The sequence below is a fragment of the Rhinolophus hipposideros genome, assembly GCF_964194185.1.
Source record: "Rhinolophus hipposideros genome assembly, chromosome: 8".
NCBI lineage: Eukaryota > Metazoa > Chordata > Mammalia > Chiroptera > Rhinolophidae > Rhinolophus > Rhinolophus hipposideros.
This window is the reverse complement of record NC_138054.1, coordinates 23,830,109-23,843,937: the sequence shown is the minus strand read 5'-3', so window position 1 is coordinate 23,843,937 and position 13,829 is coordinate 23,830,109.

Sequence of the window (13,829 nt, the reverse complement as noted above, 5' to 3'; positions counted from 1 at the left end):
TGAGGTAAGAAGCTCTGCGTGAGTGTGAATTCCTATGACATTAAAAATATTTTAATTATCTACTGAGAGTATGCATTTTTCAAATTCAGCAATTATGCTTTTTTTCCCCACATCGTAAGGGATTAATCATGAATATGGTCATATTTTCCACACATACATGTTTAATACAGAAGTGTTTATAATCAGGAATGATTAGAGGAAACAAGTGTTCAGCAACAGATGAAGTATTCATCAATTATTAAAATATCAGTCATTAATAATGCATGTGTGTGTACTTGTGTATGTGTACCCACACATAGAAAGCAAAGAATAAACCATGCATAGCTGATGCAACCACATTTCTGTGTCTGATCGTGAGGCTCTAGAATATGCTTACAGTTTCTTCTTTCACTCCCCATGTTATGACCCTTCACCCTCAAACAAGGACCTTTATTTGCTTTGTATAATTGGTTGACCCAAACTTAATTTCTGAAGGATCTAAATCCTCAGGCGGCATACCTACTTTTTTGGAGGGGAGGCAGTTTGTAATTTTCCATTAACATTTATTCTTGGACATGGAAGTACTAAAGAAGTACTGCAAAGAAGACCCTGGCTTCTGTACATAGTTCTCTTGACCAATTTTCTTGGTTATTCGGGTCAGTTATTCTAGCTAATGATGTAATCCCCCTCTTTGTCTACAGGTTCAGTTGCAGGTGGAGCCCAAATTAGCAGGGAGTGGCCCTAACTTTCCATTGGATGGATGCCTTCTTGCTGTTCCATGGAGGAACACTGCCTGCTAATTAAAATAGGTATCCAAAGCAAAAGAGTTCAAAATCCCAAGGACAGGAATCGAAACACTGTGAATGGGTTTTAGGTTTAAGGGTGAGTGGGTCACTCCCATCCCTTGATTTCTGGGCCCATGAATTCCAGCAATGCTAGAGAGAGCACTCTTCTAATAATGGGAGTTTTTAAGAATAAATCAATCTATTTGGAGTGTGTGGGCACATCTCTGCTCACGACACATGTGCCACCTGAAGCCTCTACATATGGAGAAGTGGCCATCTCTGTGTGCAGAATAATTTGAAGGGTTTTGATAGGAAAGAGGAAATAGATTTTGTTAGGAATAGACAGCTAAGGAGAAAGCATTCATTTCCATCAAAGTGATTTCCCTATCCCCTTCTCAGTACACACAGAGAAACCTCCATCTAGGTTAAACCATGTCTACTTCCTTTGCCTGGCTCAAGAAATAATTGCTTGTACCTGTTCTAAATTCCCCTTCTCTCTCTTCCAAATATTAAATGTTCTCTTTTTCTAATATATTGACCACCATTCAGCATTTCTGGAGTTGGGTCTAATGTTAACAGACCAGATGACTTTTGTGTTATAGATGAGGATAATCTCTGGGACAAAGTACTACCTTTCCTTCTCAATACCTTCCTGCTTGTAAAATAAAATTTATCTAAGGTAAAAATCCTGCTTCTAATTCCGCTCTGTAGTAAAATTTACCGGATCTGGTACCTCAAGTTTTCTCTTGTGGGTGAACTGAACTTGAAAGCTAGTTATGATATAGCCTAGTAATTACCAGGTCTTCATCCAAATTATTGGGTCCAATGCTCCATTTATCTCCAGCTGGAGTACTGCCATAAATAAAGTCTCCCCAAATCTGTTCATAACCTACTTAACTTCCATCAGGGAATTTCCCAATGCTGGATGTGTTAACTAAATCTGTCTCTCTGGGATCAGTGTTTGCCTTAACTGTTCTTGACCTTAGCTCATCAACAAAACACTTTACATGAGAAATGTACCTTGCTTCACTGGTCTGAGGTTTCTTCCCAAATAAAAGCAAACCACGATTGACCAAAGAAATACCTAATGTACAACTTGTTCTTCACCTAACCCTGCTTGTTAAATAGTCCATCTTGTTTCAAAATTAAAGAATCCTACTTCCTATCATAGTATCTTCCCAAGTCTTAAGTTCCAGCTCTTAAATTTGCTCAACCATTTTAGGTTCTCCTTTGCCCAAATGTAGTTATGCCATAGGATTTCATATACAGTCTCATTGCAACACAGCCTATGAAATTATATGTTCTGGCTGGTGTTTTCTCATCATTTGTGAGATATAATATGGAGCTGTTAAAACTAATTATCTGTTAAAGGATGTCTCACTGTCTACTTGAAAAGTGCAAAAGATTAGCACATTTAAATTAAACTAGATATACTCATAGAAGATTATTTAGCTTGCCAACAAGAAGTCATCACATTATTAATATAATGAACAAAGAAAATTGCTTCTGTTAAAAAAAAATGATAATGAATGATACTTTGCCAAAACATTGAAATACAGCAGAGGTGAGTGATGACAATAGTCATAGCTGTTATCCAGATATAATTTTTAAAAAGAGTTGGCCTCAATTATTATCCCATTATCCAGCTATTACTTTTAATAATTTTGTAAAGAGCTCATATTCAGATATTATTGGTATATGTCAATGATCTCAGAAGACTAAGTCTACATTGAGAGTAGTTCAGACCCTTGTCATTGGGGTACTGTACAGGCTATGAGTTGTGACCCAAATGGTGAGGTGCTTCTCACCTTTCCAAGAGCTTAAATGTTCATTCCAATAAACTTTAATTAAAAAAAATATTCATCATGAATTCATCATTATAGTCATCCTCAGAGATATGGAAAAATATAAGATACATTAAAACGAATCTCTGTAAAAGAAATGTTGTGACAATCTGAAAGCCACATAAACAAATATGTCAGCAACACAGGTGAGAGCAAAAGGAAAAAAGGGCATCATGCTTCTATTGGAGAAAGGGATAATTGCACAAATTACTCTTCTGTCAAATACACGCACACAAATTAACAAAGTCACTGTTTCTTATAGTTCAAATTCACCTTTTCATTTAAATTATACTTACTAAATTTGTAGTGCAAAAATTCTAGCAAAGTATAAAAAATTAAAATTGAGGATGTTTTCTTTCTTTTGGTTTGTAATGTGTTATGGATAAATAATTTTATTGTAGAAAGTAGTTATATAAATCATATTTATCCTAAGATTTTGATATTAACTTGTGAGCGATTTATTAGGTTATACAATTATTGGAAAATGTCATAATGACTACATGATATTCCAACAAATTAATACATACTTCTTTGATTGTTGAACACTTAGATTTTTTCCAAACATTTTCTACAATAATTTTTTTGCTTTGAACATCTTTGTGTATAAATTTATCCATATTCAGCTTATTTCCTTAGGATAAATGCCCATAATTATAATTATTGGATATTAAAATATTATGGCACTTGATAAACATGAATTATGAGGGCAAGATTCAGAGGATCTTGCAAACCCAGGTGTCTGAATACTGTACTTGGGGTTATATTTTTACTAGGGAAACTTACTAATTATGGGAGAGGTAATTGAGAGCAAGAGGAGTTGAACAGTATTTCTATGGCCTTTCAGGAATATGGAAAGATGAAAGACAAGATTGAGAAATAGTATCTAAAATAAAATGACAAAATATATTTGACTAAGAAAATATCAAAATTCTAGAACTGAAAAGTAAAATAGAAATTAAAAATAATGGGTAAGCTTAATAGCAGATTAGATACAGATGAAGAAATTACACTTGAAAGAAAACTGTTTAAGAATATATCTGGTATGAAATATGAGAGACAGAGAGATGGAAATATAAGAGAATATAAGGCTTATTAGTTAAAGCTATTTAAGGAGATCTCTATCTATACATTAACTGACAACTAACCTAACTGAATAAAAACTTCAGTGAGTGCACATGACAAAGAATGAAGGCTTTATAGATTCATACAAGAAAGTCACGATGTAAACAAACACTATAATCACCACTGCCACTATAAACCACTGCCACATAAACCACTATAACCAACAAGTTCTAGGTAGGAGGGGATTGTAATTTCCAGAGCTTCCACATTATGTTATTTAAAAGTACAGTTTTCAACCAAAAAATGATATATGAAAAGAAACAAAGTGTGGCTGGTCAATGGGAAAATCTCAGTCAACAGGAATTTTCCCTGATGAAGCTTAGACATTGGACTTACTAGACAAAGACTTTAAATCGCTATTATAAATATGTTCAGAGAACTAAATAAAACCACATATAAAGAATTAAAGAATAAGGTTTCGTCAAATATAAAATATCAATAAAAAGATAAAAAATTTATAAAAGAACACAATGGAAATTTTGAAGTTGAAAAGTACAACTGAACTGAAAAAAAAAATTACATATAGAGAGAATGTTTTGTTAGCAATCTACCCTACAAGAAATACTGCAACTAGTCCTTCAGGCTAAAATGAAAGGATACAATAGTAACTTGTGTCCACATAAAGAAGTAAGAGTACTGGTAAATGTAATTACATAGGTAAATATAAAAAGCATTATAAAGGTATTTTTATTTGTAATTTTTTCTTTTTCTTATTTAAAAAACAACTGTGTAGGATAATAATTAAATATTCATGTTGATGTGCTTATAATTTGTAAAGAAATAATTTATATGATAATAACATTAGGATGGAGAAAGCTAAAATAAAAAAAGATAGACGATAACAAATGTTGGTGAAAATGTAGAGAAATTGGACCCTCATACATTCATGATGGGATTGTAAAATGATGTAATCACTTTGGGAAACAGTTTGGTAATTCCTCAAAAATTTAGTGTAGAGTTAGCATGTTACTCAGTAATTCCTCTCTTTAGCATATACTCAAGAGGATATGTCTACACAAAAAATTGTACACAAATATTCATAACAGCATAATTCATAATAATCAAAAAGCAGTAACACCCCAAATATCCATCTACGAAACATAAATAAAACGGAATAGTTCTCATAAAAAGGAATGAGATACTCACAGATGCTATAAAATGAAATCTTGAATCTTGAAAATGTTATGCTACGTGAAGAAGCTAGACACCAAGAGCCATGATATGTATCACTTCATTTATAAAATGTCAGAATTGACAAATCCATAGAGACGGAAAAGGGATTAGTGATTACCAGGGATATGGAGAGAGAGAGAATGAGAAGTGAGTACTAACAGGTAAAAAGTTTCTTTTGGAGATAATGAAATATTGCTACATTACACATGGTGATCATTACACAATCTGTGAATATACTAAACTCCACTGAATTATACGTTTTAGTTGGATGAATTTTAAGGAATGGAATCAAAACTCAATAGAGCTATCATAAAAAATATGAAACCTATTTTCAAATAAATACAAATTGAAAGCATTATCTAGATTTAATAGCAGGTAGGTATCAGGTAAATTAGAAAAACTATGCTGTTTATACACATCCAAACTACTATTAGAACATCAAAAATAAACACAATGGCAGGCAAAATCAAACCAAACCACAATCATCCAAAACCTTTATAGGACATATTTATAACAGAAAACAAAATATAAATATAAAATAAAAAAAATATTTTGATAATATATACAGAAATTAAATTTGACTAGAAAAAATTAGATTGGATCAAACAACAATCAAATTTCACATTAAATTTAAAAGCTTTTTAAATTCTAAATCAATGTTCTTCAGAAATGCCAAAAGAAAAGTGTGGGAGAAAATAAAGCAAACCAGAGAAATAACAACAACAAAAAAACAGAAATCAGATTATTAACGCAAGAGAAGGTTGAATTGGGGGGCAAAAATACATTCATCATGAAATAGAAAGTCACTTGTAAATGACAAAGACAACAACTTAAATTGAAAATCTAGTTGTCCTGAATCTTTGTACACCAAACAACAGCATCAAAATACATGTTGCCAAAATTACAGGACATTGAATAAGAAATTGTAATAAAATGTCTGACTTCATTTTTTATGTCTGACTTCTGACAGTTTTCAAGTTCCTCGCTCCCCTTTCTACTTCTGCCCCATATCTAGACAAGCTGATAAAAAAACGCGGTGCCCTTTTTGTTTGGCACTGATGGAAAACTCAAACTATGCCAGCCTCAGCTCATGCCTGTGGGAACACACACCCGTCCGTCCCCTAACCAAATTAAAAACCAAGCCAGTTTCCCCTGCTGTTTTTCTCTCAAGATATTTTTGGATGTGCTTCAGATCTTGTCCTGCTCTCTCAAGGAAACCCCATTATGTGGGGAATAAACCTTTTCACCCCCTTGGTGCATTGTAGTGTCACTAGTCTCAACTTCTGAACACAGTTTGGGTTTTTGTGTGTGTGGTGGGGGGGCGTCCATCCAGTTTCTACAGGATGATAGCAACAGGAACAGACGATTTGCATTAAGATTTTAACTTGTATCTCTCAGTCCATGCAAGAAACAAATTAATATAAATAGGCGTATCTAAATTAAATGCATACACATCTACTCAATCATATATTTATGTTTTATGGATTTAGCCATAAAGAGATATAAAAAATGTACATACATATCCAACACACAATACACTAACATATATAATGTACATGTACATGTGAGGTCTGACAATTAAGTTTGCGAACTCATCCTAGAGAAAGTGCTACATACCTCATTGCTGAATATCACTATGGTTACCTTTGAAGTACTCCCTTTTGGAAGCTATGAACCAACACCAGTGCCTAGTCCATCTTTTAAAGCAATTTTAGAACTCTTTCTGGAAAGGCCATCAGAACTGTCATCGTATTACCCTTGATGTCCTGAATGTCATGGAAATGTCTTTCAGTATTTTCTTTATCTTCTGGTAAAGAAAGAAGAAGCCATGGGGGGCCAGATGCAGTTGATAGGGAGGGTGTTCCAATACAATTATTTGTTTACTGGCTAAAAACTCCCTCACAAACAGTGCTGTGTGAGCTGGTGCATTGTTGTGATGTAAGAGCCACTAATTGTTGGCAAAAAGTTCAGGTCGTGTTTGTCTAATTTTTTCAGGCAGCCTTTTCAGCACTTCCATATAATAAAGTTGGTTAACTGTGCAGTTGGTACCAGAGGGATAATGAATAATCCCTCTGATATCAAAAAAGATTAGCAGCATCGTTGCAAGAAGTTTGCAAACTTAATTGTCACACCTTCATATACATTTGTGTGTGTATGTATAAGTGTGTCAACATAACATACATATGTATGTGCACAATACTGAGCCTTATGGAGGATATACCTTCTGTCAGGCACCCAAGGAACAATTAAAAATGGCTATATAGTAGGGCCCATCCACAAAACTAAACAAAAAAAATCGAGAATAGAAAAATAGATTCCATTATTTGACTGTTTTGAAAAATAGAAATTGGTAAGCAATATAGAAACTGGGAAGCACAAACTACAGGGAAATTTACTTAATTTCTTTTTGTCATTGTTTCCTACAAGAATGGGACTGTGATTACATCTGAGGAGGAGTAATTCTATAATCAAGAACTACTGGGATTTTTTACCTCCTTGTTTTGTGGAGAAGGTGAAAATGTTTAAGTATAAATTTTTTGTTCTTGTTGTACAAAGACTCAATAGTTTGTGGAAAGGTAAGTATTAATCTTGAATAGTCAAATGAGTGAACTGTGCTGGTTATTGAGCTTTGATCTCTCAGTTCCAAAGACACTCTTGTGAATTCTGTTTTTTGATTCTGGGGCTGGTCCTCACCAAAACACAATTCTCCTTTGCCAGCTGGTTTCCACTTAGGCTCGGCCAGTAGGGGCTGCTAACGTAAACTGCATGATTGGAAAAGGGAGGGGAATTTTGTTTCCTGGTCAGTGTTATCACATTAATGGTTCTTCACCTTGGCAGTGGCAGTTCATTCAAATAGCAGCACTCGATTTCAGGTTGCCATTTTTTCACCTGCCAGAAACAGCCTCATTATGCCCCACTGTGAGATTGCAGTACCAGTTGGCTGAAGCTCCTTTCTTAGAGATCTGTGTCCCAGCTCCCTTGCGTCCATCTCCTGAGGTGCCAATCAATTACCAGACGGCATCTCTGCCTCAGGGATACAGTCCTCATTTCCTCAGTGCCATTCCCTTCCTTCCCTAAACCGTAGAGGTTGGTTGTAGCTTCATCCTACAGTAACTACTTCTGTGATTTCTCAGCATCTTTGATTGCTATTATTATGAATAGTAGTAGCACATTTTCTGTTCTCGGATACCTGGCTGAGAAATGTTAATATTAAATTCTCTTTGATAAAATAATTCCATTAGTTTCTATCTCCAGCCAAGACCCTGACTGATACAGAAATCCATCTTTACTCTTCTGGATACTTAATCCCCTGAACATAAAAAGCCAGTTTCCAAGTCCACCTCTCTTAGTCTCTGGGATTTTACATGCAAATCACTCCAAAGCCTATAATCATGGGTTCTCCAATCACTTTCCCCAGAGAGGTGTCTCATTTAATCATGTCATTTGTCTCCTATTGAAAAAGTCAGAGCGCATGTACCATGTCTGATGTAGTTAGATAATTTCTCAACACCAAAATAAATTTGATTAACCAAACGCCCTTTCCTTGATTATAGGAAATGACAGAGAGCTATAATAAGTTCCTGAAATCACTTCCACTGAAAGTAATATTCATTCCTGTGGTTTACTTTTGGCCCAAATAGCTGTTACAGTAGATAGAAAGATGCCTTCATGTTAAAGATTATTAATGTTTTCTCCTTGTTTTGTGTGCTCTGAAGGCAATCGTGGATTCTCAAAAACCTCAGGATAATATTTAGCATTTACATTTTTAAAAAGTGAGACTCTGTAAATACTCTTTTGATAATATCAAAACAAAATGCAGGCAAATGTAACTGAAGCAAACTTTTTAGGAAGATAATATTGGCTTCCATTTTCTTCTATAAATTATCATTTTATACTATCAATTTTGAAATAAAAATAGTTTAATAGGTAGATTTTAAATAGTTACATGTGTCTTATGAAAGAATTGTGTTCCACTTATAATAGTTTGGCCAAAGTTTGATGAAATGTGTTTAAGATCCTTAAAATGTCATCTTTGTAGTGGTATCATATGTCATAGGTGGGAAATTCCCAATATTTTATCATTGACATGAATTGTATAGAATCAATGATAGATGTTTTCAAAGGAAACAGTAATTATAATTCAGGCGCCAGTTCATTTTCAACAAATTCTTAGCAAAGTGGGACAATTCTATTCTAGTTTAATAAATACAATCCAAATGTAGTAAGCATAGATTATTTTTTTTAGAAATGGAAATTCATGTAATCCTGGGGGTGAGATTGGCATAGACTTCTGTGGTCAGTCTTCTTTTTAATCTTCCCATTTTTCATCATTGAGAAGGCCCTGAAGAATTCTACTTAGTGGCTTGCAAGAAATATCATAAACACCTCTAAATTTTTAAATACAGCAATGCGTTCACTATGTGCTCTATTTTTTTCTAAAACAGGAAATGCTACCTGCTGGAGTTGACTCACTTGTGAAATGTGAGAAATATAGAAGCCTTTCTACATATTTAACTTATTAAAGGAAATACATATAATTTAAGTTCATGTATGATGATATTAAATAAAATCTTTATAAAATGAAAATATATGCCCATAGAATATATGTGCTTACAAAAGAAGAAGGAATTTGACCTTTAAATAAATCTATATTTCAAGATAGTGAGACCTGTGTTTATAAAAATATAAAATGTATATTTTGATTACTGTGCAGTAATAAAACAAAATTTGTATGTGTTTTCCTCCCTTGTTTATCTAGTAATCTGTATTCCAGAATAGGACAGTAATTTGGTTCATTTAACTTTATACTTGTTTGTATTATAAAAGTTACGCAAATTATGGTATGATGCTTCTGTGTTTTGTGTGTATGTATAGGGTGTACATATGTGAGTGTATACATATATATGTATAGATACACACACACACACACACACACACAGAGGGTTCCAAAAAAATGTATACGCATTTTAAGAAAGGAAAAAAACTGTATTAATTGTAATACTCAATATATACCCATAACAAAAGATGAATACAAGTCATATTTGACTTCTGCAATTACAAGAGGTGCTCAAAATGGTTACCATCAGCGTCCAGACACTTCTGATTATGGCGAACTACTGCTTGAGCATAGATAACATCTCTTAAAATGTGTATACATTTTTTGGCACCCCCAGTGTGTGTGTGTGTGTGTGTGTGTGTGTGTGTGTATTTATATATATATATATATATATACACATCTATACGCATATATCTGTATATCTCCATCTCTATTATCTATCTATCCATCTATCAATCATCTATCTATCAATCATCTATCTATCTATCTATCTATCTATCTATCTATCTATCTATCTATCTATCTATCTATCATCTATCTATCTATCCATCAATCATCTATCTATCATCTATCTATCTATCTATCTATCTATCTATCTATCTATCTATCTATCTATCTATCTATCATCAATCATCTATCTATCATCTATCTATCTATCCATCTATCTATCAATCATCTATCTATCATCTATCTATCTATCTATCTATCTATCTATCTATCTATCTATCTATCTATCATCTATCTATCTGTCTATCTATCATCTATCTATCTATGTACTTTCTGCAGGGAAATTTATTTGCCTAATATTCTTCCAGTGTATAGATAGATGTAACATACTTTATTTCATCTCTATTTGAGGAATTCTTTTGTCTTTTCCCTATTAAAATACCATAATTAAATATTTTTTGATATTTGTAAGATTATCTCTGAAGATAAATCTCAAAATTGGAATTGCTAGTTCATTATTTTAAATTATGCAAATTGCCACAGCATTCCATAAAATTAGATACTAATGTTCTTACCTATGCATACTCTATGAAATCAGTTTGTTGTTTTTTCATGTTCAAAGCATTGGAATTTAAGGAAATTAGGAAACTTTTCCCAAGAAAATCATTCATTTTTTTGAACTTTGTTAATGATGTTTTTCACCATAAATTTTCCATTTTATTATTTTATGACTTCCAAGACATGCTTTAAAACAGCATTTTTATTATTTTTACTCAAAATTTTTAGTTTTAAATATCTCCCAAGATTCCTTGTGGAATTTTAATGATTTCTGTTTTTAACAAGTAGAGTTTGATGCATTTGGAATTGATTTTTTATATAATATAAAAGTTCAGCCTAATTTTTCTTTTAAATGGCTAGATGGTCATTCCAAAGAATGCATTTAAATAATATATTTTCCTCACTAATTTGAAATTCCATCTTTATTATATACTGAATCCCTGTAGCTTTGAGTCTGGATTCTTTTTGTTTGTTTTGTTGATAGTTTTACTTATTTCCCTGCCAGTATTACACTGTTTGAATTAGATAGTTTTGTAATGTAGCTTTACAAAAGTACTTCATTGTTTTTTCAGGCTTGTCCTTCCTTGTTATTCTTCATTTTCAGAATTTTCTTGTCAATACTTCCAAGCTGTTTTTTTCCATAAAAATATCGTTTTCCCCCTCTGATATTGACTAGTTTAAATAACACCAGCTTACATGATACTTGAGTTGAAAATTATCAGCTTTGCACCCATCTACCCTGTTTCCCTGAAAATAAGACTTAGCCAGACCATCAGCTCTAATGCGTCTTTTGGAGCAAAAATTAATATAAGACTTGGTATTATGTTATATTGTATTTATTATATTATATTATATTATATTATATTATATTATATTATATTATATTATATTATATTATATACCTGGTCTTATATTATAGTAAAATAAGACTGAGTCTTATATTAATTTTCACTTGAAAAGACGCGTTAAAGCTGATGGTCTGACTAGGTCTTATTTTCGGGGAAACTTGGTAGGCCTGGTGCTATTCTTGCGTGAAGCTTTTCAGAATACTTGTTTTTTGTATGTGTTTCTTTTAAAATAAATTGTTAATTTATAACTTTCTTAGACATATCCAATTCATTCAGATTTTCAAAGAGAAGTGCAAACAGTTGAGGCAAATAGTCTCATAATTTTCATGTTATCTGTTTAATTTATTAACTCATTTTAAATTTAATTTTTATTACTTTTGTTATTTAATTTTATTATCTTTCTTGATTTTGCTAACCCCTTTAAAGTGAGGGCATTACAAAGGCTTATTTTTCAGTTTATGAAACTAATTATTTTCTAAACATTATTTTATAAAGCATATATATATTTTTTTCTACTCTACTTTTTCATGTTATTGTTCTTTTTCTAGTTTCTGGAGTTCCATATATAATTCATTTTATTTTTAACTTTAGAAAAAATTTATAAATATCCCATATGCACTTGAAAAACATATTTAATTGTTATTGTAGTGGGTATCATTCTATAAATGTCTATTAGGTAAATTTTGTTGAAGGTATTATTTGGGTCTCTATTTTCTTACTGATTTTCTGCCTACATTTTCTATCAGTTACTCAGAGAAGAGTGTTGAAGTCTCCAATTATAATTGTGGATATGTCTATTTCATCAGTTCAGGCTATCAGTTTTTGTTTCATTATTTTGAAACTTTATTGTTAAATACATGCACTGTTAAAATTATGTCTTCTTAATGAATTAACTCTGTAATCATAAAATATCTCTTTTTATTCCTGTTAAAGTCCTAGTTCTGAAGTATTCTTGGTATTAATATTATTACTTCAGCTTTATTATGATCTGTGTTTGCATAATATAATTTTTCTCCTAATTTTACTTTACCTATCTCTGTTTTTATATTTAAAATGTTTTATTGTAGACAGGATTTTAAAAACATTAATCTAACATTCCCTGCTTTTGTATTGGAATGTTTAAACAATCAATCGAATGTACTCTGCCTTTGTATTGGAGTGTTTAAAAATTTATATTTAATTTTATTTTCAATATGGTTGCTATTATGTCTACCACTTTGCTATTTGTTTTCTGATTGTACCATCTGTTCTTTATTCCTTTTTTTCCATTTTTTTTCCTGTTTTTTCTTATCTTAACTATTTTTTTTTTAGTATCCCTTTTTATTGCCATTATTGGCTTATTAGCCATTCCTCTTTGTTTCTATTTTTAGTTGTGGCTCTAGCATTATAATACATATTTCTAACTTATCACAGTCTATTTACAAATAATATAATACCACTTCTCATATAATGTAAGAGACTTACAATATTATAGTTCCCCCATTCTTTGTCCTATGTTTTCATACATTTTACTTTTACATATGTATAATCAATTGCCTTAATAGGTGTTATTATTTTTGTTTTGGACAGTCCATTTTATTTTAGAGAAATTAAAACAAGAAAAAAGGATTTTATATTTATTTTTATTTTTATCGTTTCTGGAATTCTTCACTTCTTTATGTAGATCAAAACTACTACCTAATATTATATTTCTTCTGACTCATGAACTTTATGTAACACTTTTTGTGCAAGTATTCTGCCAGTGATTCTCTCAGCTCTTAAACGTTTATTTTGCTAAAATTAATTGTTTTCCTTTCATTTTTGAAAGATATTTTTGCTGAACATCAAATTCTATGTTGATCTGTTTTGTTTACCCTTTCTATTAGAATTTTAAACATGCCATTCAGCTAACTTCTGATTTGTGTATCTGTTGATGTAAAGTCTGTAGATATTTTTATTTTTCATCCTCTGTATAAATGTCCATTCTTCCCCACCTCCACCTGCATCCCAGATTCTTTCAAACTATTCTCTCTCTCACTGATTTTCAGAAAATCATGATATGCTTCAGAATGATTTTATTATGACTTACTGAGCTTTGGCACTGTTGATTTATAGTTATTATTCTTTCATCATATTTTTAAAATTTATTATTCTTTTATCATATTTTTAAAAATTTCAGCCCTTAATTCTTCAAATACTGTTTTTCATCCTGTCTCTCTTCTCATCCTGAAACTCCAGTTATACATATATTAGACTG